General features: G+C 39.3%; 2 long non-coding RNA genes across 2 annotated transcripts; one reads left to right on the forward strand and one right to left on the reverse strand.

Annotated features, from left to right (window-relative positions):
* The first annotated feature begins 957 nt into the window (after positions 1-957).
* Positions 958-1,926, forward strand: LOC134214984 (uncharacterized). The gene is made up of 3 exons (XR_009979989.1): positions 958-1,093; positions 1,161-1,550; positions 1,721-1,926. It is a non-coding gene; the product is annotated as an uncharacterized LOC134214984 (long non-coding RNA).
* Positions 1,927-2,679: 753 nt separating this feature from the next.
* Positions 2,680-5,621, reverse strand: LOC134214991 (uncharacterized). The gene is made up of 3 exons (XR_009979991.1): positions 5,369-5,621; positions 5,005-5,248; positions 2,680-4,870 (listed from the first exon to the last, which is right to left on the reverse strand). It is a non-coding gene; the product is annotated as an uncharacterized LOC134214991 (long non-coding RNA).
* Positions 5,622-5,979: the final 358 nt, after the last annotated feature.

Genomic DNA, 5,979 nt, shown 5'->3' on the forward strand with positions numbered 1-5,979 from the left:
AATCAACCAAGCAACCAAATTACCAACCAATCAATCAATCAACCAACAATGAAGCAACCAACCAATCAACCATTATACCAACTAACAAATCAAGAAGCAACCAACCAACCCATCAACCAAATAACTAACCAATCAATCAACTAACCATTCAAGCAAGCTACCAATCAACTTATTAACCAATCAACCAAGCAACCAACCAAACAACTTATCAACTAACCAGCCGACTATCCAATCAACTAGTAAATCAACCAACCAACAATTCAAGCAAGCTACCAATCAACCAAGCAATCAAGCAACCAACCAGCTAATCAACCAATCAAGCAACCAACCAATAACCAATCAAACAACCAATCAACTAAATAACCAACCAATCTAGCAATCAACTTATTAATCAATCAACCAAGCAGCCAACATAACAACTAATCAACTAACCAGCTTACTAACCAATCAATCAACCTGTTAAGCAACCAACCAATCAACCATACTACCAACTAACAAATCAAGCAGCAATGAACCAAGCAATCAAGCAACCAACCAACCAACCAATCAAGCAACCAACCAACCAATCAAGCAACCAACCAACTAATTAACCAATCAACTAAACAACTTACCAATTAACGAAACGACCAACCAATCAAGCAATCAATCAACTAAATAACCACAACCAATCAATCAAGTAAAGCAACCAATCAACCAAATAAGTAACCAATCACCAATCAATCAACTAATCCAGCAACCAACCAATAGACCTTTCCCGTGAAAAAATATTATTTGCTCAAACGATTCCTTTTATTTTTCTGAGACACTTTTCTCAAGAGACCTGTATTTTTTTTCGCTTGGAACTATTGAAAAACAATCAATTACTTTTTTGGGAATTTTTCACCCCTGTTTCCCTATTAGTTTTTCCCCCCACAAAACCCGTTGAACCCTTGTCTCCACTATTATGCGTGGTGAATTCAAAGTTGTTTTTATTTTTTGTTTGCTTGACAGGTCATTTTTTGTTTGTCGAAGTCTCATCAGGACGACTATTTTCTGATACAGAATTTTTAAATTAATTAAATTTTAATGTGCTTTTTTACTGGTCTCTATCAAAGTAAATGTTATTTTTTATATAAATGCTCCGAGAGAACATTGACGAAACAGTTCTATTCTACTATTAGCTGGACCAAAACAGAATGGGAGCGACGGGTGAAGGAGCATAATGGGAGACATACGCATCGCTTTGAACTGCCTTCCCTACCAAGTTTTTATCTTGACAGACATACTAGATGGCAGTCCTTTGGTACGGCAGCAGAAATTCTACTCAAGTCGGCATGATGAGGCTAGAACTTTTGGACCGAATCGGAGGCAATGGGGAGCTGTCACCTCACTCATTTTCGCATGGCGGATGCCACCTGCACCTGATATCTACTCCAGCTCCGGGAACCATCAACACAAACCAACCACCTACCCCCCAACCCCAACACAGTAGCCAACCCCATACGCCGGAATTTCGTATGCGTTGAGTCAAACCGATATGTCTACAAATCGTCACTTGTGGGTCGACACAAGTAAGTACCTCATACCTATGAAGGCTTAAACGCAACTCAGAGAAAATGACAAACTATATGGGTTAACTGTTAAACCCTGGCGTTTCCGTCGCCGTTCCGCTGCATTGAGTAGTGGATTCAACGGGTTCCATCATTCTTCAATTGGAATTAAAACTTTATCCGTATTCTAGACTCTGCCAGCAACAACATCGTACAAGCTACAACAAGTTTGAGTCGGTCAATAGCTCATCCGAGGTACAGAAACGTTGTCTCCCGGTTGATTTCGGGTCCGACCCCGACCCCTTTGGTTCCGATGGGTGTGCCTACGCCTTTAATATATGTAGTGTTATGTCAACTAAAAACAACTATCGTGGTGATATTAAATACATGTTGACTATTTTTTGTATGTGCCGCCACATGATGACGATGAGTAGCTACGCTCAATCTAGCTAGATAGGTATATATATATATATTTTATCGACATATCGAAGTTTATCGACTAGTAATACTAATGACACACTGGTGGTATTCGTACCATGGTACAAGTTGTACTACTAGTGTGTCACCTTGTACCATGCTGGTACAACGTGGAAAACCATGGTACAATATGTACTAGGGTATAAAACCGTGGTACTTGTACCACCAGTGTGTCTTTAGTATAACGTGGTGCCTGTTTTATTTTGAAATGTCTCACATTAAGAAGTTGTAGTGTTGAAAACACGCAGGAATGCATTGGGAAAATAAATAAAAAGAATTTGAAAGAAGAAAAACTTACGCAGATATTTACTGCAAGGTTTCTATGAGCCTAGTTAACTTTTTAACATGTCTATTTCTTCCAAGACTGAATCGGGAATCGAACCAAATTATAGTTTTATTGAAGACCCAAACTTTGAATCTGAATAATTCATTATAATAGGTGTATAGACAGCCTATTAGAACAATCTTCTTTTTCGTTGGCATTACATCCCCCACTGAAACATTGCCGCCTTGCAGCTTAGTGTTCATTAAGCACTTCCACCAGTGACGTAGCCACGGGGGTGGTTTTGGGTATAACCAACCCCCCCCCAGAGACAAAATTTTTGGAAGAAAAATGTTCAGAAAACCCCCCCCAGACCAATTTTCAGGCTACGCCACTGACTTCCACAGTTATTAACTGCGAGATTTCAAAGACAAGTTACCATTTCTGCATTCGTATATCAGGAGGCTAACATGATGATACTTATATGTCCAGGGAAGTCGAGGCGGTTTTCCAATCCGAAAATTGTCTAGACCGGTACCGGGAATCTAACCCAGCCACCCTCAGCATGGTATTGCTTTGTAGCCGTGCATTTACCACAATAAAACAATCATACCGAAAATGAAATCTGTACATTAAAATGAGTTATAAAACAAAATTATTCTCTAAAGAATTTGATAGAAATAAGATGCCTACTCGGTAGCACTTTTATTTCCGTTAGTCTGAAGGACGATGAAAACATGACCCTGGAAATAAAGCTGACATTCAAGGAATTCTTATGCTACGTTTTGACGGGAAAGTCATTGATGAACTCAGTTGAATCCAAATGAGTTGGAGTATAGATCTTGCGACTTATCTAAACTAATCGACCATGTCTAAATTTAGGATATTTTTGAACGATCAATCTACTAACCTGCGATTCTAACGCCACTGTAGCGCTCGGTCTAAGAAGGTCAATCACGTGTCAGAAAAAGCAAATGTAGTAGTAAACAACATTCAGACTTTAAAATAGCCTTCGCAGACAAGGAAGTTTATCACTGGATAAAAATTATATTTATACTAGGCGAATCTGCCCGATCTAGGTCGTGAGTCGTGATTTTTTAAATATAATTGTCAAAATTTAATGTTTGTTTAATTACTGCGTCACACTCTAGATCGATTCCAATTCGCGCTGATGGCTTTCTTCAGAATTCATGAAACCATTATATTTTGACAGTTTTTCAATTTTTCCGGTCAAATTGACCAACTTTTCGTATAGGTATATAAACACAGATGATCACATAACGATTCGATTAGTGAGATAATATTGCAAATCAGTTCATCCGCTCGTGAGTTATATTGCCTCAAAGCAAATGTAAACGCATTTTTATATATAGAGAAGATTAGTGTTCGTACATCTTGTTTTTCATTTAAACTAAAGATATTCTTTATCAAGTGGAACTAAAGATATTCTTTATCAAGTAGAACTCGTGATCTAACAATCTAATATTTATTAATTTCAAGTTTAATGTTGGTCCACTACGACCCCTAAGTGCAACCCCAATGTATTCAATATAATTGTATCCCAGTCCATCGCGTCATGCTTCAGCAGATGGAACAGCATCGCCTCTAGGTTGAGTCTGCTTCTGAATCAGCCGAACTACAAATTTTGGTATTGAACCTTCAATTTGTCCTCGCTGGAACGCTGGAACTACGATACGTAGATTTACTTGATCACTAGTTAGCGGTGCCGATTCACTGTCGGCCGGTGTGATGTCGGTTTTTGCTGGTCCACGTCTTATTATTGGTTGGAGGCATTTAATCAAATGCGACAGTCTGAACCGTATTACACTACCCTTAGGTCCATTTGCTTGGGCTGCTGCTGTAAGACTGCGTCTTTTTCTAAGAAAACGACAATGATGTTTGTTGAAATCGAAAAATTACTCTAATTTTCACAATATTTCCGTAATGAAAATTTTGATTGCACTTGGATATAAGTTAGACGTCTGGTTCTCTGTGGTATTACTGTTACTGATTTTATTGGCTCCATACTACAGCTTTTTACTTGCTCCGACGGCAATCGTTCTCCGGAATCGATTTTTTCGGTTAGACGCCACAAATTAGTTACGACGATTCTTGCTGGTTTCGTGAGGGCTATTGTGTTGTGCCGAGGCGCTATCTTGGGTAGTGGTTACTTTCATATGCTTAGACTCATTGCTGTCCCGCGAGCGGTAGCGGTGATTTTTATCAACATGTGATTCAATTTGGTTCAGTATCTCACCGAAATATTGTTTAAGACAGTATTGAAAGCACGTCACGGTGGCTGCTGCGGGCGGTAATTTAGAACGCCGCCGATGGAGTATAGCAATATTTGGTGTCAGAGGTTAAGTTCTAATTGCGCACTGTACATCGGACTGAGGCAGTAGCTTTCAACAGCTGGAAGAAGCCTTAGAGTGATGAACCGCACTTCTATCACTACTTGGCCCTTGCCATCTCCTCCGGAGTGTATTCCTTTTATTTTGGTCTACTTTTTTTCCTTCTTCACTGCTCCATACTTTTCCATCGTCGATGGAGTTTGAAATGAAACTGTGGAAGTCTTCCTCGGAAATAAAGGTGGCTGGAAGGGCTGGAATTGAAGCGATATACATATACAGATTTTGTATCACTATCCGATAACAAATCGTCTGCTTCACCTGCCGGTTCTGGTGGATTTAGCAAATTTGACACTGCCTTCGCAGATCTGGGCTGGAAAATACTTACAAAAATGAATTCCTTCCGATTCTGCGTCGTTTCGCGTCCGAATCGTCCTTATCCGGAACGATAAACTGGTGGTTGGTGCATCGGAAGCAACTTTTTGCCTAAAGTATCTGAATATTAATCCAGCTCCGTTAAATACGTTTGCTAAATTGCTTGGTCCTGTGAGAACTGTTTATTCTTCGACAGCTCTTGCAAGAGAGCACTGGCGAGTGGCGTTTGATGATGATGCCCGGCGACGTATACAAAGCTTTTAGAGGATGATAGACGATAGAGAAAATAAATGAAGATGCCAGAAATAGAATAAAAAGATTGCGCGCTGTGTAGAAGGTTTGTGATGAAGTGTTTAGATGTCCGTGAAATTCCTCACCAGCAGTAAAGCGCCCGCCAAATCAACAACCGTATTACATGACCCTTCACTCCAGATCTCGATCTTTACCCGCGTCATGCCGATCTTCCACAACTCTTCCGTATTCTAGTAAAATCGCGAAATGGAACCATTTTATAAAATAACGTTAGTGGTTAGTGGCAAGGTCGTGGCAAGCAGAACTTTCCGACGAAAACTGCAGCATAACTTTAGACAAAGTTGTTTTTTGAATCCTCGCGCTTTACACTTTTTGACATTTCAATTGTAAATAAACATTGTACAGAGTTGCCAAAAAAAAAATGTTTACGATGTTCTCACCACTGTTCAGTGTTGCCAAAATGCCATTAATTCTAGGATCACCATCGTATGGCAGAAATTTTCACCTCATAAATAAGCAAATGTTGATCTTTTGAAAAAATTGTAAGAAAACAACCGTTTCATAAAAACAGCTTATTTTATGCGCAATGTTATCTAAACTCAAACACGTTTTAAGGAAAAATACCAAACATAGGTGTTTGGTCGGACGGGAAAGGTCTATTAAGCAAGCTACCAATCAACCAACTAACTAATCAACCAATCAATTTATCTGTGTTGAACTTAGTTTACAATTAAAA

The sequence above is a fragment of the Armigeres subalbatus genome, chromosome 1 (assembly GCF_024139115.2).
Source record: "Armigeres subalbatus isolate Guangzhou_Male chromosome 1, GZ_Asu_2, whole genome shotgun sequence".
Classification (NCBI taxonomy): Eukaryota; Metazoa; Arthropoda; class Insecta; order Diptera; family Culicidae; genus Armigeres; species Armigeres subalbatus.